The 25,278-nt window shown below is 42.1% G+C and overlaps 1 protein-coding gene across 1 annotated transcript in view; it reads right to left on the bottom strand.

The window, feature by feature from the left end:
- The window catches only part of SIAE (sialic acid acetylesterase), a 1,017,559-nt gene that overhangs the window by 913,582 nt on the left and 78,699 nt on the right, over positions 1-25,278 (bottom strand). The gene's annotated exons all lie outside the window — the stretch shown is intronic.

Below are 25,278 nucleotides of genomic sequence, written 5' to 3' on the forward strand. Positions count from 1 at the left end.
AAGCGAACAGAAGGCATGGCAAGAGGACATCCCACTTACGCCTCAAGGGCTCTGACAGGCCCTGAATCATGCCTTTCAAGGTGCGGTTGAATCTCTCAACCAGACCATTACTTTGGGGGTGGTAAGGGGTGGTGAACTTGTAGGTTACCCCACACACCTTCCACAGAGACTTCATATAAGTGGATATGAAGTTTGTACCTCTATCAGATACCACCTCCTTGGGGAACCCCATGCGGGTAAAAACCCCCATCAAGGCACGTCCCACCACGGGGGTAGTGACCGTCCTTAGAGGAATGGCTTCTGGGTACCGCATGGCATGGTCCACCAAGACCAGGATGAACCTGTTGCCCATGGCTGTCTTGGGATCCAGAGGCCCCACAATGTCAATTCCTACCCTTTCAAAGGGAGTACTGACTACAGGTAAAGGTTGGAGGGGAGCTTTGCATTTCCCCCCACTCTTGCCACTTGCCTGACAAGTCTGACAAGACCTACAATAAGCAGCTGACTGCTTGTGCATCAAGGGCCAGTAAAAGTGGGAGACAAGCCTCTTATAGGTCTTGTCCTGCCCTAGACGTCCTGCCAAAGGCACATCATGAGCCAAACCCAGTAGGAAGGCCCTGAAGCACTGGGGTACCACCAGCATACGAGCTGACCCAGGCTCAGGAACCTTAGGCTCACTGTACAGGAGGCCATCCTCCCAATAAATCAGGTGAGTACCTGGCGCCTCGCCAGCCGCCTGGGCTGCAGCCTGCTGACGCAGCCCCTCAAGAGTAGGGCACTCCTTCTGCGCTGTGCAGAATGCTTCCCTGGTGGGTCCCCCTTCCTGCTGCCACTGCGACAGCTCAGGGACCTCCCCCAGTTCAGCCACCTGCTCCCCTGTAGGTTCCGGGGCGTCACCCTCAGGCTCCGCCTCCTCGCGGACCGTGGGAACCTCGGGGGCCGGTTTCCCGTGCCCCCTGCCCTTCCTCTTCTTGGCGGTCCCCTGGACCACTGTTTCAGGCTCCAGGGGCTCTTGACTACCCTGATTGGCTGCCATAGACCGAGTGGATACACATACCCACCCAGGCAGACCCAACATCTCCAAGTGAGACCTGTGTTCCACCTCCTTCCAAGGGGAATCCTCCAGGTCGTTACCTAGCAAACAATCAACAGGCATGGTTGGACTCACAGCTACTTTCCAGGAACCTGAGACCCCCCCCATTCAAAGGGAACCAGCGCCACTCTGCAGAGGCGCTCAGAGTTGTCTACCGCAACTACTTGGTGAAGTACCCGGGGATCAATCTGCTCTTCAGACACCAGGTGACTCCTCACTGTAGTCACACTGGCTCCTAAGTCTCTCAGAGCCTCCACCCTCTGTCCATTGATGGTCACCCATTGCCTGTACTTCTTAGTGTTATCAGGCACTAGGTTTCTCTGGACCATCTCACTGTCCCCTAGTGAGACAAGGGTCATTTTTGCTGGTTCCCACCCACCTGAAACCAACTCCTCCCCAAGCGCTACACTGGCCAAACCCTGGGACGGTGCACCAGTGGGTGCCGGTATACTTTTGGGGCATTTGGGGTCCCCCCTCACATGACCCACCTGGTCACATGCATAGCACTTACGTGGGGGACCACCTGCCACTGGCTTCCCTTTGGACAACCATGGCTTCTTTTCACTGGGGGGTTGGGAATCCTTACCCTGGGAATCAGTTTGGGGCCCTTTAGAGAACTCCCCCTGTTTGCCCTTACCCCCCCTTTCTTCTGAGAGGGACCCTGCCCACCCTTGGCGTGGTCTCCCCCATACCTCTTTTGGACCCTGGTGCTCTCCCAGCAGTCCGCTTCCTGCGCAGGCTTCCTGGGGTCAGTCAGCTTGCTGTCAATGAGGTGCTGGCACAGCTCTGGAAAACATAAACTGTACAAGTGCTCCCAAGCAATTAAATTGTAAAGCCCCTCATACGTGTTTACCTTACTGCCCTTCACCCAACCATCCAGTGACCTGCAAAAAGAATCAACACATTCCAACCATGTTTGGGATTCCTTTCTCTTGTAGGATCTAAACTTCTCCTTGTACTGCTCAGGGGTGAGACCATACCTGGTGAGTAAGGCCTCCTTCATGACAGGGTAGTTGAGACTCTGAGCATCCCCTAAGGCCGTCAGTGTGTCCCTCCCCTCTGCCTCAAAATGCTTCCACAGGGCTGCCCCCCAATGAGCTTCAGGGACCAGGTTCATGTGGAGAGCTGACTCATAACCCTTGAACCACAAGTAGATATCATCCTCCCTCTTATAATCCCTCACAAGGTCTTTTGGGATGTGTACCCTTCTCTCAGGCTGCACTGTAGGATTGCTGCCACCATCTCTACTGGACTGGCTTCTATGATCCATCTCTTTCAAGCTAAGCTCATGAGCCATTGCTAACTTCCTCTCCTCAAGGGCTAGCCTCCTCTGCTCCAATTGGTACTCCCTTTCTGCCTGTCTGTCCTGTAACTCTTCAGGTGTCAGACCCTTGGAGGATACACTGCTACTTGCCCTAGAGACTCTTTCCCTGGGAATAACAGGCCCCCCCACTATACCATTATGTACCGATTGCTCTCCCTCCTCATCCTCCTCCTCATCCTCAGTGTGCCCTCCAGTGCTTCTGGTTGTCACCCAGGCCCTCAGCGCCTTTTTCAGCTCATCCTTCTTGGAAGAGCTCTTAATGGGACAACCAAAATTTTTACAAAACTGCTTTAGCTGAGCCTTGTTATAACTATCCAATTGCTTCAGGTCAAAAACAGCTTCAACTGGTGCATCTCCAAGTAGAGACATGATAAAAGGTTAAAAGAGTGCAAAGTTCCAAATGCAGAAAAGCAAGTTCTCAAATGAAGTTCCAGAAAAGTCAATCACCGGATCAGCGAAAAAGGAAACTGAATGCAGAGCAAAAACAGTCCAAATAGAGAAAAACAAAAATCACAAGACTAGTAGTATGTGGTCACGTAGTGGTCTGAACTCAAAACAGTAGTGTACACTTAATCACTGGATGTCAAGTACAAATACAAGTCCAAATCCCAACCGCTGATCACCAATGTTAGAAATGGGGTCTTTGGTTGACAGTCAAGTTACCCCCTGTTCAAGCAAGGACCCTCACTCTAGTCAGGGTAAAAGAGAATCACCCTCAGCTAACCCCTGCTTACCCCCTTGGTAGCTTGGCAGAGCAGTAGGCTTAACCTCAGAGTGCTAGGTGTAAAGTATTTGTACCAACACACACAGTAACTTAATGAAAACACTACAAAATGACACAACACCGGTTTAGAAAAATAGGAAATATTTATCTAAACAAAACAAGACCAAAACGACAAAAATCCAACATACACAATTCAAGTTATGAATTTTTAAAGATTAAACTCAAAAATAGCGCTTAGAAACAAAAAATGCTTCAATGAGATGTTAACACGGCGTCGTGACGGAGTCGTTCCCAACAAGCAGACACCAGCGGCGCCGGACACGGAGTCGTGTAGACCCCCAAGTACAGTACCTTTGGTGAAGAGTGAAAACAAGCCGATGCGCAAAGTCGGGAATCGCGGCGTCTGTGCGAAACGTTGAATCTGTGCACTTCAAGCGGCGTCGGTCACGACGTGGTGCGGCGACTTCCACGGAGTTGCGGACTTCAGCGGGGCTGCTGCGGCGTAGGAGCGTCGCGTTCCAGCGAAGGTCACGGCGTCAGGTGCAGGCGGCGTTACCGGATTCAGCAGCGGCGTCGGTCCGGAGTCGTCCGAAGTCGATTTCCCCCAGCTTTCCTTTCAAGGGCCCAGGGACTGGATAGGGCACCACTTGTCAGAGCAGGAGTCTCTCCAGAGACTCCAGGTGCTGGCAGAGAGAAGTCTTTGCTGTCCCTGAGACTTCAAACAACAGGAGGCAAGCTCTAATCAAGCCCTTGGAGATTTCTTCACAAGATGGAAGGCACACAAAGTCCAGTCTTTGCCCTCTTACTCTGGCAGAAGCAGCACTGCAGGAAAGCTCCACAAAGCACAGTCACAGGCAGGGCAGCACTTCTTCCTCAGCTATCAGCTCTTCTCCAGGCAGAGGTTCCTCTTGGTTCCAGAAGTGTTTCTAAAGTCTGTAGATTTGGGTGCCCTTCTTATACCCATTTTAGTCTTTGAAGTCACCTTTCTTCAAAGGGGACTCACACCTACTTGTGAAATCCTGCCTTGCCCAGGCAAGGCCTCAGACACACACCAGGGGGTTGGAGCCGGCATTGTTAGAGGCAGGCACAGTCCTTTCAGATGAGAGTGACCACTCCACCCCTCCCTCCTAGCAGAGATGGCTAATCAGGAAATGCAGGTTACACCCCAGCTCCCTTTGTGTCACTGTCTGGTGTGAGGTGAAAAACAACCAACTGTCAAACTGACCCAGACAGGGAATCCACAAACAAGGCAGAGTCACAGAATGGATTAAGCAAGAAAATGCTCACTTTCTAAAAGTGGCATTTTCAAACGCACAATCTTAAAATCAACTTTACTAAAAGATGTATTTTTAAATTGTGAGTTCAGGGACCCCAAACTCCACATGTCCATCTACTCTCTAGGGGAATCTACACTTTAATCATATTTAAAGGTAGCCCCCATATTATCCTATGAGAGACACAGGCTTTGCAACAGTGAAAAACGAAATTGGCAGTATTTCACTGTCAGGACATATAAACCACATTACTATATGTCCTATCTTATCCATACACTGCACCCTGCCCTTGGGGCTACCTAGGGCCTACCTTAGGGGTGCCTTACATGCAAGAAAAGGGAAGGTTTAGGCCTGGCAAGTGGGTACACTTGCCAAGTCGAATTTACAGTGTAAAAATACACACACAGACACTGCAGTGGCAGGTCTGAGACATGATTACAGAGCTACTTATGTGGGTGGCACAACCAGTGCTGCAGGCCCACTAGTAGCATTTGATTTACAGGCCCTGGGCACCTCTAGTGCACTTTACTAGGGACTTAACAGTAAAACAAATATGCCAATCATGGAGAACCAATTACGTACACATTTTAAACAGGAGCACTTGCACTTTAGCACTGGTTAGCAGTGGTAAAGTGCCCAGAGTAACAAAAACAATAAAATCAGAGTCCAGCACACATCAACAACCTGGGGAACAGAGGCAAAAAGTTAAGGGAGACCACGCCAAGGATGAAAAGTCTAACAGATACCAAATCAATATTTGCAAGGGGTATATTTACTGCATCCCTTACAAATAGCGAATTGGAACGGGAAGTATTCATGTTTTGAGACTGAAATTCAGTCACAATACAATAATATTTTACCAGCTACTGAAATGTAGTGGTAAACCATTTGCAAAAACGTAAGCAAGGGACTATTTTCACCTTGTGAATGTTGACAACATGTGGACAACGTCTTACTCTTAACAAATGTTTGTTAAACTCTGAATTGCTAAAAATGTACTCTGTTTTCCCTGACGGGAAACGGGCTTCCAAAAAACAAAGAGGACTTCATTTAAAGGCAATCACAGACTGCTGACTGCAGCAGGACACCATCCCTGTGAGAGCAACGGTTCATAATGGTTTACAATTTGTGACTTACCTCAGTAATACTCATGAGTTAGGTCTAATTACAAAACACTACGATTCTGTGTCTTGCAAACTGGCCTTTTAGTACAAAGGCCATTGGTAAAATATTGCACTGGTCACAAAAATACTGATCACAAACCGTAACCATTATTGTGAACCCAGTGCTTAGCTTATCTGGCAATTAGACTCAGAGATTAAGGGCCTAATTTAGGGTTGGATGTTAAAGGAAAATATTCCTATTTTTGAGGTGCATTCATCATAGGTATGGCATAAAAATATATTTCTGCTGTTAGATTCTCCACTGGTGGAGACTCCTCAAGTGAAGGAATTTACAGTTACATGTCATATAGACAGATGTAACGTTGCCACTGAACTCTAAATCAGCCCACAATGCATGATTTAGAGTTGTATGATGAGAGGCAACCCTTCAGTTTGTAGAGTAATTGCTAAAAAAGAAGATACTCCACAGGTGGAATTTCGACCTCCATAGCACCTCGATGGAGACTCCACCATAGGGTTAAAATGTGTATCTAGCATTCCAGTTTCTTCTCTCATATTATCCATGTGTTGGATAAAAATCTGTGGGTGGATTTTCCTTCAGATTTAGAATAGGGATGTGCAAATATTGCATAATTCTCTTTTGTGCTATTTACAGCAACATTACAAGCAATTATGCGTAATTTAATGGAATGCACAACCATCATTTTTGCACGATTTTTCAGAGTGAAACTTATCCTCCCATCAATTTTTGGTGTGGGATGTATTTAAACAAGAACACCGTGAACAACAGTCCTTCAAATTGCAGTCTTCTTGTACATTTGCCCTAAATTTTTACTGTGAGTTATTGCAAACTGGCCATTTGCAGTAAATGTTCATGGCAAACAGTGCATAATTATGCAAACTGGCATAATTGCAGAATTTGAGGAATTTTGGGTGACAAGCATAACAGGACATTTCCGAAATACACCAATTATCCCAGCGTAATTTAACTTTTGCTCAGACCTAATTTAAAACTAGAACAACTAATAGAAAGATTTTCGACAAACACAACTTCATACTAGGATTTTTATGAACAGTTTTATCAACTTTCAATATCAATAATGATGGCAGATAATGGAACTCAGTCTGAAGGGCTGCATTTACAGGCAAGTGGAAATGGAGGTAGTCATAAATTCACAGCTAGGAAAATTCTCAGATGGTGGAGAATCCAGTAGTGGAATTAACACATATAACAATCCATGTGATAAAGCCAATTTTCCTGCCCCATTTTTACTAGGAGACAATCATACAAAACACTATTTACCACTTTTTCCATAAATTGGTGGATTTTCCGAAACTGACCAATACTAAACAAGACCCTACTGGATTTGCCCATAGTTACAACTTTTGATTTGGGGAAGCAGGGAATATATAGCGGTTGTGTCATGTTGCATAAATAGTTTCACCCCTCGAGTACTTTTCCTCCGTTTTCTTAACATATGTTCTTCTCCAAAAGAAGAACCTGCAGGAAATGATATGCCGAACCCCTGTTAAAAATACAATTGTTGTGATAGAAGTGATTATAGGAATAAGCCACCAAATAACTTACACAAACAGTATAAATTTCAAGTGGAGCACTGAAATGAGCATTATATAACGCATTTATTAAAAATCCTTGCCAAAAGCAACACACAGAATCAGGATTCGTTATTACCGGTGACTACTCCATCACAACCTGACCGTATTAAGGAAAAGCCCACGTAAACAGACTTAAAACAACATAAACAGATATTTCATTAAATTGTCACTTTCAGCTCCAAACACTGACACAATAAGTACTACACTTCTATTGTCAACTGATCATTAAGTCTACAAAAACCACAAATATTTATCAAGTCCATTTGTCACATCAACGTTTTATGTCTGACTCAATAAAGCTAATGCTTGGACGCAACATTAAATTTTATATGGGAAACGCCAAGGTCACAAATACATAATGCGACAAGACCTCCCACATGAAAAATATATTTGAAAAATCGATCATGCCATATCTTTACTTTCAATGTGCTACTACAACATCTATCTTCAAGTAATAATTTAGCACCTGGAATGCCTAAAATTTTCAAACCTTTCTTGCACAGTTTATTTATTGCTCATGTGCTCTACCTGCATCATGTTGAAAATATGCAACTAAATAAAGGGCGTTTCAGTCCTTGGATCTGTCTTATGTTAAAAAAACTGTTTCTGTGTGTTCTTGATAAACATCCCCAAAGGCTCGACACAGTCTTCTTATGCCTAACAGAAAGTCAGTCCATACTCTACCCATGGTCAGCCAAAGATGTGCAAATGCATTCCTGCAAACCAAAGGACCAATATATCACCAGAGCTGAATACACTATCAGTCTGTAGGTGGTGGGATGGGGTGGGCACCTGCTGCAGCAGAATACATGAACCTTAGTTAATTGAACGGACAGGGATCAGCAAACAGCAGTCAGTGTGATTGGCCTAAAACTTCATCAGCAGCCAGTTGGGTTGAGTACCCTAGACTGATGAACAGTCTGTAACGTTTTTTGTGCATTTGCCCTGAATTTCTACTGTGAGTTATCTCAAACTGGCCATTTGCATTAAATGTTTACCACGAACAGTGCATAATTATGCAAAGTGGCATAATTGCAGAATTTTGGGAACCTCTGGATCCACAGTATCAAGGGACCTTGCTGTGAATCATGGAAAATGCGCTAATCTTGCAAAAACAACAATTTAAAAAAAAGTATTTTAGTCCACATGGGCCTTGGGGTCAAAGTGTGCTCACTCTATGCCCTTATATACCCTTTCTTATTTCCAGGATATGGGACCAGAGTCCTGTAAAGGTCAGCAAATCAGATCATTAGCAATACGGACCTGTCTTGTGATCTACGGTACCGAAATGGTAGGGGAATAAGCTCCCTCAGCCAATAGGATTGCACTACTTTTGAATAATTGGATTCAAGGATATCCATGGATCCTTAACGGTCCAGATATCACTAAAATGTTTTTAACTTTATTCTAACTCGAGTACATTTTTGAATGCTAATTACTTTAAATCTTTTTACCAGATATACAAAACCAAACAACAGCACTTCGTTGAGTAAAATTTTACCTTCAGGCCAAATTTGATGTAATTCTTTTCAGTCATGTTTTCTGTGCTGATGATCAAATGCTCCAATGGGGATTAAAATGGTATTGGCACTTTTGAGTTTCCCACTTTTTCTTGGTCCCCGCTTGACAGATCGGCACAAGAGAAACCTACCATAAGTGACCCAAGATGAATGAAATTTCCTTTTTGAAAAGTTGCATTCAGGTTTATCGAATGGCAAATAACTTTTTTATTTTCCATCATTACTATGATTTTAGTTTTTATTCATAGCTATAAGGTTATATTTTGGCTTCAATTATTTATTTGGGGACATTTCTACATGTAATCCATAGCAGAAAGTGTAGTTAAATATGTCCTTTGTCCTTCAGGTATTACTGTTACATAAAAGCACATTCCATTTGACATAATCAACCACGAGAACTTGTCCCACCATCTTGAAAACAGGCTTGAGATCAAGGAATATCTCCTAGCCTCAATCACATCATTCCTCTCCAATCACAAATAAAACTTGGACGTTTACATTGGACATCCAAGACATTCCTTCTTGGGACACTCGAGGATTTTCGCTATCCCCATGGCTCTTCAATGCCCATGCCCATCCACTGGCTGATAAAATTGAGAAATGTAAGATACTGTTCCAAAGCTGTGCTGATGGCAAGGGCAATGGAACGAATATCACTACATCTCTCATTTCTGTTCAACAGTGGATGAAGACAAGTAGCTGGTGTCTCAGCGCTCAACAATGATAATGCTATTATTTAAACCTGATCCTAGATGCCTACCTTTTCAAATGCCCAACTAAATCTGCAAAGCATCAACCTTGGAACTTAAAGTGAAAAACCTAGGAGTCATCATTTATCAAGCAATTCATAACTCAACTGAATGCAGTGAGAAGGAGCACACACTTTCACCTTAATGTGCTCAAAACACTACTTCTCCATATAACACAACACATACAAATGTTTTGATTCCTTGTAACTGATTTTAAGCCATAACGCAAGGCTCCAACCCTTGATAAGAGCTCCACTGCTCTCTAAGTTTGCACTCTACAATGTCACATACATACTTGGTAGTACACTGTAAGACACTGCAAACTCCATTGTGTGGCAGTGCTAGCTGTCATGCTGGGATGCTGCAGCTGCGTTTATGGCCCTTTGTTTCACACACACACACACACATATATATATATATATATATATATATATATATCACTTAAGGTTAAGAGAATATTCGGTTCCTGAAGTGAGCAGCATTCACTTTAAAACTATAACAAGTTAATCAGTGATTGAACTAATGCTCACATTTTAATGAGTACTAATGCAAATGAAGTGTTTATTATTGTTTGCAAAGTGGACTCACATGCACTTAGATAAGAATCTATGTAACACAATGAATAAATAAATTGCAGTGGGGTAGAGTAAGAACTTTATGAGTAATTTGGACACTGTTCTTAGTTTTGCATGTGGAAGTGGGAGGATGAGGTAACATGTAAAATATAAATGTTTTTCCTATTCTGAGGTGTACAAACTCAAATTCTACGCTATTTGCCAGCAAGATTGGGGGCACATTTTTCATGATTAAAATTACTCAGGTAAAAATTATTGGGATACGAAATGTGTGCCTCAGTTGTAATAGAAAACATTCCAGATTAGAGTTTACATTGGTATGAGGGGATTGTGTTTCGAAAAAATGTACAGTTTTTTAAAATATAATTTACCGTCTGCACATAGAATTAATTAGATTGTGTAAACAAATTGTGCAGCGCATTCCTTGGCATTATTACGTAGGTATTGTAACATTGTTTAAGGCAGTGATAACATTAGAATTCTAATGCAAGAATACATAGGCATTTTTAAGAAAAAGAAAACTATAAACATTCCATAGAATATTTTCAGCATGTTATTCACCAAGCATTAATAATTGTAGCTATAATTTTTATCTTGCTGGGAGTGCTACTCTCTTAACCCTGCCATTTCTACCTCTGACCTAAATATACTTGCTGCGAGGAACAGCAAATAAATGAACATGTACACACATGAAGGTGTTTGTTTTTTATTAAGCACATAATAGCTATTCTTCAAAACTTCTAACTCGTTTTGAGTATAAATTGCAGTCAGAAGACCAGGAGTTTTGAAGCATCTTCCTTTATGAGTCAGAACTAAGGAACAGTCATTTGTGCCTCGCATTCAATTTCGGATTCTTCTTAACACCGAGCGCCTGTTTGAAATTAGCGTATTTTTTAAAGAAGCGACTGTGAAATAAGTGCTTCGGGAAAAAAAGTGTCTGTGAAATGTATGTGCAAGTATATCAGGAACAGTTTTGCATATCTACTCAAAGACAAATCATTTCACTCATTTTAAATAACCTTTATACATTTAAATGTGTGTTTGCATTCTTCAGAAAAAGCCTCTAAGTTGCTCCTCAGTTGGGAATGATAATACTATTTGCCTGGAGAAGAAACCAGGACTGCAGGATGGCCAGCCACAGATGTGCAAATGCACCTTCCCGCATAACAAAAGTGACATTAGCATGTCAAGAGGCCAGTGTGTTGAAATCACCTGAAGTTGAATGCTCTACAAGCCTGGGGGTGGGCCCTGCTGCGCAGCATGAGAAGTGACTCACCTGAGAAAACTGACAGCAGCCGAAATGGGGCTTATTCACCCGTAGTGATACAGAGGTTAGTTTTTCATTAAAACAAGCCTCCTGTCCACACTGCAACGATGTTCCAGGTTTCTATTCAGTGAAAGGGAAATATGTGCGCAAGTGCTAAATAAAGGCTGAGTGCATTCAGCTATTTATTGCTCACTTATAACGAAGTCACAGTTACTGCAATGTGCCTTAAATCAAAGTGTTTCTGGTTAGTTTAAGCCCCATCTAATTTCCAGTAATCATAGGTTTCGCTCCAGAAGTAAGGTACATGAAAAGTGAACAATAATATTTTGCCATGTTTCTGTACTGCATGTGTTCAAATTGCACAGCAGTTATGAAGATAGACTCCGGGCCTGATTACGAGTTTTGCCGTCTTGTCACCGCCATCACGGTGTTGGTGGAAACCCCAAAAAGGTGATCTGCCAGCTGGATAAAGATGTTCGTGGTTTGCTAAACTAGAGACAGCCTGAGTCCCTCTGACATGGATAGCCATCTGCCGACCACCTTGACGGCGGCTGGAGAAAAGTATCTGTCACAGGGCGGTATAGACAAGGGTACCGCTGTCCACATTATGATGTGCTTTTCCACTGAGCAGACTGTGGCGGGGAGACGGCCTGCTTCCAGACGGCAGAATCGAAGGAAAGTGGGTGCTAGATCCCTCATTTCCTTCTTTTCCCATCATTCTCTGACGTGGGCCCCTTCGTCCAGGCCCCCCCCTCCACAGCAGCTTCATCCCTGAAGAAAAAACAAAAAATACAGGTAGATTTGCATTTTTCTGCCTTTGACTGGAGTGGGCATATCTGGCCCAGTCTCCAGCAATGGAATGGTACATGCACAAAGTATTTTTACACGTGTCATGCATATGTGTATCTTTTGGTCACAATGCACACACCTGCATCAACACAAATGTAAACATTTGACCTTGTATTGCTGACCGCGTCCCCAGTTCCCATTGTCAGGTACACCACTGCTGGGCCAGTGGTAACACTGTAATATGGAGGGCCAGAGACTGTTGACTTGGCGGTCTTTCTGGGACTGCTACCTTGGAAGTCTTTCAACAAAGCGGTGTTTTTTTAATTCTGTTTGTGATGACATTTCTGCGAGCTGTGCAAATACTCTTGTGATACGTTTTGAGGATGGAGTTATACCAGGCTTTATCTAGATTTGATTTTGAAGCTATTCTAGGTGCTATGAAAAGGATTTTTGTTGGATAGATTTAACACTGAACATGTTCCTGCAATAGACTTCCAAGTTTCTCAGAAATCAATTTTCAGAGCCAACACAGCCGTTTTTTTTTTTTAGAACAGTCCTGAAATGTCTTGAAAGCTGGTTCAAGTCCAAGGAGGTTATCCCTAGAGAGCAAGCTGGGCTTGAGGGAATCCACTCAACTACAGACCACAATTTTGCCGTGTGGACCCTGGCCAGGAGCTCCAATGCAACAGAAAAGAAACTATGTTGCTGAATTGTTAATTTCCGAGCATCCTTCAACCAAGCAGACCGAAATGTACTATGGAGAAAGCTTTCTAACCTAAAAATTGTCTCTGATCTTCTTAGAATTCAGCAGGTCTTTCACAGCAATAATTGGGTCCATATAGAGATCAGTAGGACCGGAAAGGTTATGGAAAAGATTCCAGAAAATGGTCTGAAGAAGGGTGGATTCTCACTCCATTATTATTTAGTCTTTGTATCTGAACTCAGAAGTGCTACTTCAAAGACTAAGGTTCGGATGATGACCTTGGCAGCTAGGATACTCCATCACAAACATGATGGATATCCCGTCTGTCGTATCACAAGTTCTATTTTATCATATGGAACTTATAAATCGGCGGGTGGGATATCAGTCATGTTTGTGGCGGAGTATCCCATCCACAAAAGTCATAAGCAGGCCCTAAATCTTTTCGGCTGAAAATAGGGGATGTTCATGTTCCATTCTAATATATGCAGATTATTTTGTCCTCAGGTACTATATACTGGTGCACTGGAATAGAGATTTCAACTGTTTGGGAATGTTGTAAAATTAACTGTTTAATGATAAAGATTGAAACAACTAAAACAGTAAATTTTTTATAACTCCCAAAACGTTCACATGATTCCTTCTGAACACTCACTTACAGGAAGTACTCACTTATAAGCATTTATGAAGCCACTTTTACTTTGGGATACTCATGTTTTTGCTCTTAAAGCAAATCTAATGGATACAACAAATGTTTTAAAGAGGTTTGGCTCACAGGTTGGAGGGCTTTCTTGCACTCCATTAAAAAATCTATGCAGGGAAAATTGATCTCCAAGCCTTGTATTGAGCTGTGTTAATACCTTTAGGCCTGAGGGTGAAGTGGTATGCATAGGCGTGAGGACGACGTGGTATGCCAGGGAAAGTAGTTGTTTAAAAATAAATCTTCTCTCTACCCTCTAGTGTTATGACCCCAAAGCTAAGAACAGAGTTGGATCTAACTTCATGGAACTTTTAGTTTCTGTTTAGCGCCTTCAATTTATGCACTCTATAAGATTTTCAAAAAATACCATAAAACCGTCTAATATAGTCTTGAAGGCCCCAATAAATTAGGTCACTGAGCTTACTCATCATATCTTCTTTTGTTTAGTTAAGTCAAGCCTGGAGAAAAACATCTTTAAACCTGAGGACTTGATTACTCTGCCCAGTATTTAAAAAAATGGCTTAATGAAAAAAAAGGAGATTACTGACAGCTTAGACAGAGGATATTTCTAATCTAAACCTTCAATATTGTATAAACACCTCTGGATAAGCTCTTCAGAAACCTTCCAATACATACCTATGCTCCCTAATAAACATTTACAGAACTTACTATTTAGAGTCAGGAAAAGCATAACCAAGCATGGGGGATAAAGGAACTGATGAGAAAAATCTAAGATAAAGTTATATATTGTCCATGTATCCTAGGGGTTAAATGTAACATAACTCACTTTCTTCTGTATGGTCATTTTTTGTGGGGGATAGGAGAAAAATGCTTAGGCCATTATTTCTAGAATTCAGGTGCTTTCCCACCAAGAGGCATTGCACATTTTTTATCCGATGGAATCACCAGAATTCACTTTAACCTTTATATTAAGATTGCCCAAGATCTTTCTGATGAAACTTTCTTAATATAAAGTGTGACTGTATATACCTATTCAAGAAATACATGCTATATTAAAATCTTTTGCTAATCTAATTTGTCCTCTTTGGGTCATACTATCTTAAGACAGGTTCAAATAAGCCTTAATATTCAATATAGCAATCAGTGACAAGAAATGAACTAGCACCTGAAAGGTGGTTGAAGAAATTAACTTGCAGTTGGAAAAGTGAGACCCCATCTACTGGTTTCTAATAGATACTTCAATAAGCACTTTTATTACCTTTCCTATAGCCCCAGGCTATCTGGAAACTTTACAATAGATCAGATTTTCTGGCAGATGGTCCTGGCTTCTTCTTGGATCCAGAAGCAGTTACTGGAGACATACAGCACCAGCTTCGAGCCCAGATGTCAGTTCATGTTTTCCCGCACCCTTCAACACTGAACGACTCTCTGTAATTTTTCACATTTTAACACTGTTTTTTTTTTAAAGTTTTCATTTTGCCTCGTGCTTCGGATGGTTCCCCTGAAAAAATTATAGCTAAACTCTTGCCGCTCTTTCCATGGATAAATGTCCATATCTGACGCCTGTGAGGTCTGCATATGATACCTGAGGCTTCGGATGGTTCCCCTGAAAAAATTATAGCTAAACTCTTGCCGCTCTTTCCATGGACAAATGTTCATATCGGACGCCTGTGAGGTCTGCATATGATACCCGAGGCAAAAGCATGACCCGATGAAGAGTGGGAAAATGCAGCTTCATGCATGCTAAGGCCAACAAGGAGCGGGAGGCCGAACGCTTCATAGCATGCACCAGTGATGAGGGTCAGGCTAGACATCAGTTATGGTTGAGTTTCGGCCTCAAAGTTGCACTTTTCTCCTTTCTCTGAGTCGTCAAAGGAGAAGAAGAAACATACAAATAAGAGGTAAAGCGCTTTTAATATTTCTCAATGTCACTCAAGGTAATGAGGTACATAATCTCAGCAGACTCTACCTCTAACGGAGTCCTCCTCAGGGCCTGAGAAAGCACCACAAGGAGAGCCACTGCCTCCTCCGCTGCTTGCTCCAGGGCTTGTTCCGGCTTCTGTGGCAAATCCTCAGCCAGCTCCTCTACTGGCACCATATCCGATATTATTCCAGGTTCAAACGCCTCGTCTGGCCTATCTGGAGTTTGGGAAGCATGGTCCCAATTGGGATCAGTTCTTACATGCTATGATGGTGCTTTTCAGAAATGCAGCTGAACCCTCTGGCACGCCTCCAGGCCCAATGGGATGGTTCAGAGCTCTGTCTGTAGGTACCTGAACTTCCATTTAACCACACGTCTTTATGAAGACATAAGCATATAGATGATCAAACACTATCTATGAGGAAACTTAAAAATATCCTTAATCGCACTCTATTGCTGATCAGATTTAAACATCATTATTTCCACACAGTAGGACTGTGGGGCACCAGAACATTATCTTTACTCCATATCACTGTGGGGCCTTGAACAAGATTATCCTCACCCACTAAATTTGTGGGATTCGAACATCTCTGCAATCACGCTGTATCTCTGCTGTGAATTGGAAAACACCATCATAATCCCACACTCACACACACTGTGAGAAATTGGGTTGTTGGTTGACTGGGGTGTGAGCCCTGGTGAAGCAACAGACACAACACCTTGTATGGTAAACCACAAAGAGTCACTAAACTTACCTGTGCTTAACCCCAGGTAGCTTGGCACAAAAAGCAGTACATTTTAGCTTAGAAGCAATGTGTAAAATATTTACGCAGCACACAAACAGTAATAAAGTGAAAACGCAGCCAAATATCTAATGAGTAGAACCAGAGTTCTGAATTTTTGCAGTTTTCAATAAAAACTAGCGCCTGAAAGTACATTTAGTCATGTGAGACCGGATGAAGGTCGAAAAATATGGCCGACTACGATGGAGAACGATTCGGATACTACAAGTGGATTGCGTCTTGTCAGCGCTTACTTTGAACTTAGAAGAAATTTTGAGAGAAAATGTTCTGAGCAGGGCAAGGCTGCAGGTGATGTTCGTGGAGGATGCAGCGCTGTTGGGGACCCTTGAGTCAAAGCTGCAGAGACGATTTCTACGTAAGGACTTGGTTGTTTTTAATGGAACCTGAAAATCTCAAACTGAGATGAGGCAGAAAGTTGTAGCCAAAGACAATTCCAGGGGTTGGGATACCCCTTTGGCGAAGGACTGATTAAAAGGATTTCCTGCTGCTGGGAAGGATGTAGCGGGAAAAGCCGTAAAGTCAATCTGACCGGTGATTCACCGCAGGCGGATAGACGAGCAGGTTGATCACGGTCTCCTCCTGGTTATCAGAGCAGTCTTTGGCTAAAAATGATTTTCTAAGTCTCAGTTTTGGGTTTTGGCCATCTGGGCACCTTTAATATCACACGTAAAGCTCCAAGGCTGTGTAATGGTCCAGGACAGTGGGGACACCACCTGGGGTTTCAGGACTCACTCGGACTGGGTCCAGATGTGGGTTCAAGATGGTAGAAGCCTTTTGTGCTCCTGTGGCTATGAAGAGGAAGCTGGCAGACTAACCCTCTGGTTCTCTCTGGCAGTGCTGGGTTCAAGGGAAGATGCAGGGCTCAACAGTAGGGATGGCCTCTGAGGGTTCAAAGCAGGCTTCAGGCAGCTAAACAGTCCTTCCAAGTACTGCAAAGCAGTCTTGCAGGGTGCACAGCAGGTCATAGCAGCAGGCAGTCCTCTGAGCACCCTTCTGCTGGTCCAGGAATGAACTGAGTAAGTCTGAGGGTCCTAGTTTTGAACCTGGTGTCCTTCCCTCTGGAAGGTGGGAGAAGCTTCTAGCAAGCTTCTTTGAAGTGCATGGAATTTACTGACTCCCTTTCCCCGGCTCCACGTTGGCAGCAGTGGCAATATGGAGGTGATAGGTCCTTTGTGTTCACGTAGAGCACAGCCTATTCAGCTGCAAGTGGGGCTGTGCTCAGCTCCACCCTCCAGCTTTCCAGCAGGAGGCCCATTTAGGCACACCAAATCCCTCTATTGTGAGACATTCACAAAGTCTGTCAGTCATACCCAAGTCATGTGACCCAAGACCTGAGATCGGCACAAAGGGCTAAAGGTAAGAAAATGTCAACTTTCTAAATTAGCATTTTTAAAATTGTAATTAAAAACTTTACCATTAAAGAGGAATTTCCATTAGAATTTAATGGATACAAACAAACTTGCTACCTGGTCCCAATCAAAATATAGAATGTATTAAATGTGTAAGGAAACCCAATGTTATCCTATGAGACAGTTAGGCCTCAGTAGTGAACAACGAATGTAGGAGCTTTTCACTACCAGGACATGTACAACTTAAAAATACATGCCCAACTTTTAATGACGATGCCACCTTCTCTATAGACTATGTAGGGCCTACCTTAGGGAGGATTTATACACAATAAGAGAGGAGGTTAAGGCTTGGCAAGGGGGTTATATTGGCAAGTTGAATTGCCAATTTAAAACTGAACTCAGGCTGCAATTGCAAAATTATTTATGGTGCTACTTAAGTGATTGCACAGTAAGTGCTGAAGGCCCACTAGTAGCGTTCAATTTGCAGACCCTCGGTGTGTGGTATACCTACCTACCAGTTATGTATAAGTAAATTAAATATGCCAATCAGGTGTAAGCCAATCAAACCATGTTTAGGGGAAAGGGCTTGTGTACTTTAGCAGTGGTAACATGCAGAGAGTCCCAAGGCCAACAAAAACAAATTTCATCACAGAAATGGAGGTAAGTAGGCAAAATAGTGGTGGAAGACCACCCTAAGGTTGACAGGTCTAACACACACTATCTATTTAGAGACATGAGCATGACTAGAACTACACATTATCTCTGTACACAAACATCATTATCTGTACACACTAACTGGGTGAGGACTTGAACATCCCTATAACCTCTCACAATCTCACTATCTTTCTGTGAATTTGAACAACTCTAAAAACACTAAGGGCCATATTTATACTTTTTGACGCCGGCTAACGCCATTCCAAAGCACCATGTGGGCGCCGTATTTATTGAATGACGTTAGCCGCCGTTAGCCAGCGCTGCGGAGTGGTGTGCGTCAAAAAAAATGTCTCACACCAGGCAGCGCCGGCGTAGGGGACAATGGAGCTTGAGCGTCAAAAAATGGGGCAAATCAGGCTGAGGCAAAATTATTGCCTCAACCCGATTTGCCTCATTTTTGTTTTAAGCCCAGACGCCATTGACATGACTCCTGTCTTAGCAAAGACAGAAGTCATGCCCCCTTGCCCAATGGCCATGCCCAGGGGGCTTATGTCCCCTGTGCATGGTCATTGGGCATAGTGGCATGTAGGGGGGGAACAAATCAGGCCCCCCATGCCACAAATAAATTACGAAAAAATATACTTACCTGCACTTACCTTAATGTCCCTGGGGTGGGTCCCTCCATCCTTGGGCGTCCTCCTGGGGTGGGCAAGGATGACGGGGGGTGTCCCTGGGGGCATGGGAGGGCACCTCTGGGCTCCTTCCGAGCCCACAGGTCCCTTAACGCCTGCCCTGAGCAGGCGTTAAAAAATGACGCAAACGCGGCTGGATGTCATTTTTTAAGGCCCACCCACTCCCGTGCGTCATTTTTGCACGGGAGTTTAAATATGGCGCACAGGCCTGGGAGTCATTTTATAGAAGGGAACGCCTACCTTGCATATCATTAACGCGAGGCTGGTTCCCCCTTCTAAAAAATGGCGCACAAGGTGGAACTTTGACGCCCGCTGCGTCGGACGTCAAAGTATAAATATGGGGCAGTGTTTGCGCCGAATGTGCGCCAAAAAAAATGACGCAAATCCGGCGCAAACAGAGTATAAATATGCCCCACACTATCTTTGTGGGAATCTGAACAGGATTACCGTGAGATACCATTTCAATGTGCACTTGAACAGTCCTCTAACCAGGGCCACTGTAATTATGCAATTCTACTGCTTTTTTCGCATAACTATGGATGTGTTGCATAATCCATCATCTGTTGCATAATCTGTAAATTTTAACAAAAAAAATATTTGTTTCTGGCTCAAACGTTACTAAAAATGAGGTGACATGGGTTTACACTGTAGAACGTCCTTTGCAAAGGTTAACTAGACATCTTTCAGTTTCTTTTTTCTGTATTCAGTTGTCAAACTGGTACTAATGAGGTGAAATCTTTGGCCAGACAGTATAACCATATGTAACGATTACAACAAAATGAAGCAATATTATTGACAAATGTGCCATATTAGGCCCCATAATTTCCCTTTCCTAGCCGCATAATTTACTCAACATTGCTGCATAGTTTGGTGCTCCCTTGCCATATAATTTCAGTGCCCCTGCCTATAACCATACACATCCTTAGGGGAGTTGATCATTATCTTTACATGCTATCTCTGCAGGATATCCCTATAAACACAAACTATCTCTGTTGGGACCTTAACACCACAGTAATCACTCACTATCAGACATCCCTCTAATCACAAACTATCTCTGTTTGGACTTGAACATCACAATCTTAACACACTTTGTTAAAACTATCCTTATGGGTATGTGAATATCATTATAATCATAAACTATTACTGTGGGGGCTTGAAATCACTACAATCACACACTCTCTTTGTGGGGACTTAAACATAGCTATAATTAACACTAACTTTGTGGGGCCTTGAACAAGATTAACTTCACAGGTCATCGCTGTGAGGGCTATAAAATTTCCATAATCATTATCTTTGTGGAGGCTTAAACATGCCTATAACATATCATTTCTGTCTGGACTTGAACATCATCATTTTCATGCTCTGTCTGGGGACACAAACATTATCTTCACATACTGTCTTAGTGGTCTTGAACACAATTGTCTTGACACATTATCCATGGTGGAATTGAACATTATAATAATACACTATCTTCACACAATCTCTGTTTGAACTTGAACATCCTTATGTTCACACTCTATCTGTGCGGAGACCTAAACATTGTCTATACACACTATTTCAGAAGGCACTTGAACAAGAATACCTAAATCATTGTCTCTGGTGACTTGAACAAAATTAACTTCACAAATCATCCCTTTGAAGACTTTATCATTCATACATTCACACACTATCTCTATGGGGACTCGAACACCACCATAATCACAAAATATATATGTGGTGACTGTAAAAGTCTAGTCATCATACACAAATTCTGTTTGGATTTAATCATCATAATCTTAACGCACTATTTGTGTGGAGACCTGAACACTGTTTCAACAGACGATTTCAGTGGGGACTTGAACCAGATTATCTTCTTATTTTCTCTCTCTGGGGAGTTGAGCATCCCAATAAGCATACACTATCTATATGGCAAACTGGACCTCACTAAAATCACACAATAACTTTGTGGGGACTGGGACATGATTACCTTCACACATCATTTCTGCTAGGACATGAGCATTCCTATAGGCATATAGTATCTCTGTGGGGACTTGAATATAATTATCTTCACACTCTACCTCTGTGAGTACTTACATCACAGCTGCAAACACCATCTCTGAGGAGAATATGTTGCTACACTAATCACGTACCACCTCTGTGTGCATCATCACATATCATCCCTATACAACAATCACATACCACATGTGAGCAACATCAGACACCATCCATATGCAGATATTAACATTACATACCATGTGAATGGAGATGGAGTCTACTAGCTACTTTGAGAAAAATGTAAGTAACCAATCACACGCTTGGTTCCATTTGACCCCAGTGCTTGATTCCTCTCATTTATCTATGTGTTGGTCCCCTTATCTCCTAAGATTGTGAGCACGGAATTGTTTACAGGCAAGTGCCTTTCTGTAATCAGGATATATTTTATGATACATTATTAGCATAATACATTGTTTTCATAGTTCTATGTGCATCAATTCATACACTGTTGCTAAATTAAATATTTAGCCCCCTCTGATATTATGTTGACCATGGCTTATGGTATTAATGGTCGTTGTAATTGTAAGTGCATCTGTAGTTATATAGCGCTTACTACTTCCCACAAGGCACTGAAGAGCTTTCCGGCAAGTAGAAGACTAGTCAGGAGCCGAAAGGTGGATTAGTGGTGATTTAGTAGAGGGAAATATAAATTGTTATTGGGAGAGGTGAATTGTTATTGGGAGTTGTAGACATGCGAGTTTGTTAGCTGGGTGAAAAGGATAAAGGATGAATAGAGGGGTGAAGAGTTTGTAAAGGATTTTTTGGGAGTTCACATTAGTAAAGAGGTTTGGGATGAGTCAGAGTAGAGGTAGGGGATATTTTGGATGAGGTAAAGGATGAGACAGTGGTGGTATGTAGAGGTTTGGGGGATAGTTCACTTTTTCTTCTCTGCAGTAGGAGGAAAATATATAAATATGTAGATTTATAACCACACAAGAAGTATACACAAGAGATTTTAGGATTATACACATATGGAAAATAATCAGGAGATATAAAATTGTACTAAATAAAGCCCCATATGTATATACATGGATAAACATTTACAAACTCAGGATTTCTATTTTTGCTATAAATTAAGTTTACACAAATATATAGATATTATGGGCTTTTTTTCCATTTACCCTTTTCCTCTAATATTTCAGCAGTGAAGCACTTACATAAACAATTGCACAATCATATTTACATATTGTGTAATCCATTTGGGCATTCATTGATAGCTTAGAGCTCATGGTAATAGCATGGTATCTTACTTTCTTAAATACTTTAGGAGGTGGTCCCAGATCATCAGGCCAGGCAAAGTGTGGCTCATCGTTTTTCCAATCACCAAAGATGAGTGTTTCAGTATATCTCTGAATACTGTGGCTGTAAAAAGAATCCTCCTCATCTTGCCATCACACCTCCATGCACAGAGACTTTATAATTACTTAGCTATGTGCAATGGCAAAAATTCATAAATTTATGAAGTTTTATTTTTCTTCAAAATATGAATGGTACATCAGAATGGTAGTAGAAAGTAATAATCAGTCAATTCCATTAAGTACACTACAGCACACAGAAACAGAACAAGCCTTCTTGGCAAAGTCAGTCAGTCATAATTATTTATTCAACTTAAAAAGTAACAAGAAAATAAAACACTACAGTGTATTATGTCCAGTTAATCAATATAGCAGCTTATTTCATCACATTAAAAGTTAGGTATCCCAAACCGAATCATCGTAAAAAGATACTGAGCCATATCGCTATCTCTTCCTAATACAAAGTTCTTCTCTGATAAAACTTATAATAGCATGACAGATTTCAGGGCCTCAAAATGTATTAAAAATCTAAAACCTTCTTTATGTGACTTAATACTGTACGTAGTCATTAAGGGCAACAGGAACTGTGATCTTCAGGTCTTATAAAGTGCACAAAAATGTAGAAAGTGCAAATTGCCTTTTCTGGAAATGTTGTCACAAGGACACAGGGAAACGTTCTCAAACCATCCCCCTTGAACTTGAAAAGCCACTAAAAGTGTACAGAACTCAATCAGATCCTAGTTAAATAAAATATTAATTGTACATTTTCTATAAAAGAAAGATACAATTGCATCTCCTGTTTGAATGGCACAAATTTACCAAAGAAGTGGACTGCAGGAACTGGCAACCATGCTTAAACTAAACTTGTTTATAATAAGCTGATCGTGGAATTTGAGCTGGTTCCTCAAGAAACTCCATAAACCCCAGCTCCCCAAAAGTATGTTTTATATAACCAAGCCATGGAATGCATTCAGCATTATCCCAGGCCAGGCAATCCTGGAGAAATTGTTTTGAAAATTCTAAATACCGACGTTAGCCATATTTTCTTCCACAGGAGCAGAGGGACCAAACTCACTCCATCCTCTAAAAAGTTAAGACCCATCTCAGAGTGACAGTAGAAATGTCAATGGAGAAAGCTATTTTCTACATTTAGGAGTCTGAACAGCCGTAATAACCCCACACCCAGCCCCATAAGTAGCAATAGACAAGCACTTAGCGTTAAAAAGAGCAATAATTTCTCTCACAGATCTGTGGTCCAATTTACCTGCAAAATGAAAAATTACTTCTATGACTCTGTTTGTTTGCTGAACCCTTAGAATAAGCAATGTGTGCAAATTTAACTGTAAAGTAAAAAATGAGACCCAGGTAGCAAAACATTTGGTACCTTTCCAACCTCGTTTCCATGGATATAGAAGGACTTGGACTTAGTCCTTTTTGGCCCACAGACCATTATAATGGGCTTACAATGGTTAATTTTCAAATCTAGGGAAGACATGAACTCAACAAAGGCATCAAGGGCTTTTTGTAGACTACGCACTGTCCTTGCTAAAAGTTCAGCATTATCTGCATAGAGAAGAATAGGGATAGCTTGGGTACCCACCCTTGGAAAATCCAACTTCTTTTGCAGTAGACAGGCTTCTAGAACGTTTATATAGATTAGGAACAAAAAAGGGTCAAGAATATATTCCTGATGGACTCCTTCAGTTGAAACTAGAGAAGGTGTACACTCTACCTCAGGTCTATAACATATCTTGACCAATGCAATTACTGGATGAGAGTGACCAGGGTTTCCCCTACCAATCATGCCAGAGTAGAAAGAATGTGAAAGGCCATGAACACCAGATGTAAAGAACCCTTCATGGACTTGGTGTACTTTCCAGCAATAAGCGATAAATTAAGACACTGCTTCACAGTGCTTATTCCCTGTCTGAAGCCATATTGGGCCTCGGAGAGTATAATAGTTGAAGTAGCCCACCCTTCTAGGCGTACTAGAAAAACCCTCCCAAGATCTTAACTGTGGAATCTGTTAGGGAGATCACAATTTAACATGCCATCACCTTTTTAAAAAAAAAATTAGGATCACAGTGGCCCCTCTTCAGGCTAAAGGATTGGGCAGATACTAGCAGCTCTACAGATGTGGGCAAGCATTGGAGCCCAAAGGTCTGGATTATCGTAAAACAGGTCCACTGGGACTACGTCAGGAACTGGACCTTTCCTACATTTGCCTTGCCTAACAGCAGCCTCAACTTTCTTTACTGGGATGGTGGACTAGCTTAACTAGAGAGCCGATTCTCTTTCTTTCACCATATTCGGTTTCTCTCCTTGAGGGGCTACCGCTTTGTTATAGGAGTTAAAAATGCTGAAAAATGAGTAACTCTGGTCATTTCAGAAATTAAAACAATTAATATTGGAAAGGGAACCGTCCATAAACATCAGGCGATTTATGACCTCCCAAAACATTCTCATATCCCTTGAACGTCCCACACCCAACAGATACGACTAAGCTTAACTTCTGAGCTCTGCCTTTCTAGCTATAATTGTGTCCTTATAGACCTTTAATGGACCAGTGATCGCTTCCCTATTTTTTGGAACAGCCTTAAGGGCCGTTTTTAGTGGACTATGTGCTTTTGAGCAAGCGCTATCAAACCACTGTAAAGAGGGGGGAGTAGACAAGGGATATGGGACTGTAAAAAGAAAGAGAAATAACTGTGCATAAAGTCTCACAGGCACACAGGGGAAGCCTCATACGCTAGGCGTCTGTTAATTAATTCAAAGTATTTCACACAATTTTTTCCTCAAAAGTTTTTTAATCTACCCGCTCTCATTTTTTTCTGCATCCTTTATTTGTATGGAATGCAATGGGGACGGTTTTCGACTTAGATTCAACTGTAACATAAACCAACTTTATACGGACTACCAAAGGGTTGTGATCGCTGCCAGAATGTGTGATCACCATAAAATCAGTTACCAAGCAATTATAACCATTGGCAAATAATCTAAAATCTATAGTACTGGGGTTGTTCCCATCTGTAAAGGTTGGGTAAAAATTAGCAGTGGCTTTCACACAGTCCGTTGGAAAAAGTAACTGATTTGTAAACAAGATACTATTCAAA

Source organism: Pleurodeles waltl, chromosome 3_1 (genome assembly GCF_031143425.1).
Source record: "Pleurodeles waltl isolate 20211129_DDA chromosome 3_1, aPleWal1.hap1.20221129, whole genome shotgun sequence".
NCBI lineage: Eukaryota > Metazoa > Chordata > Amphibia > Caudata > Salamandridae > Pleurodeles > Pleurodeles waltl.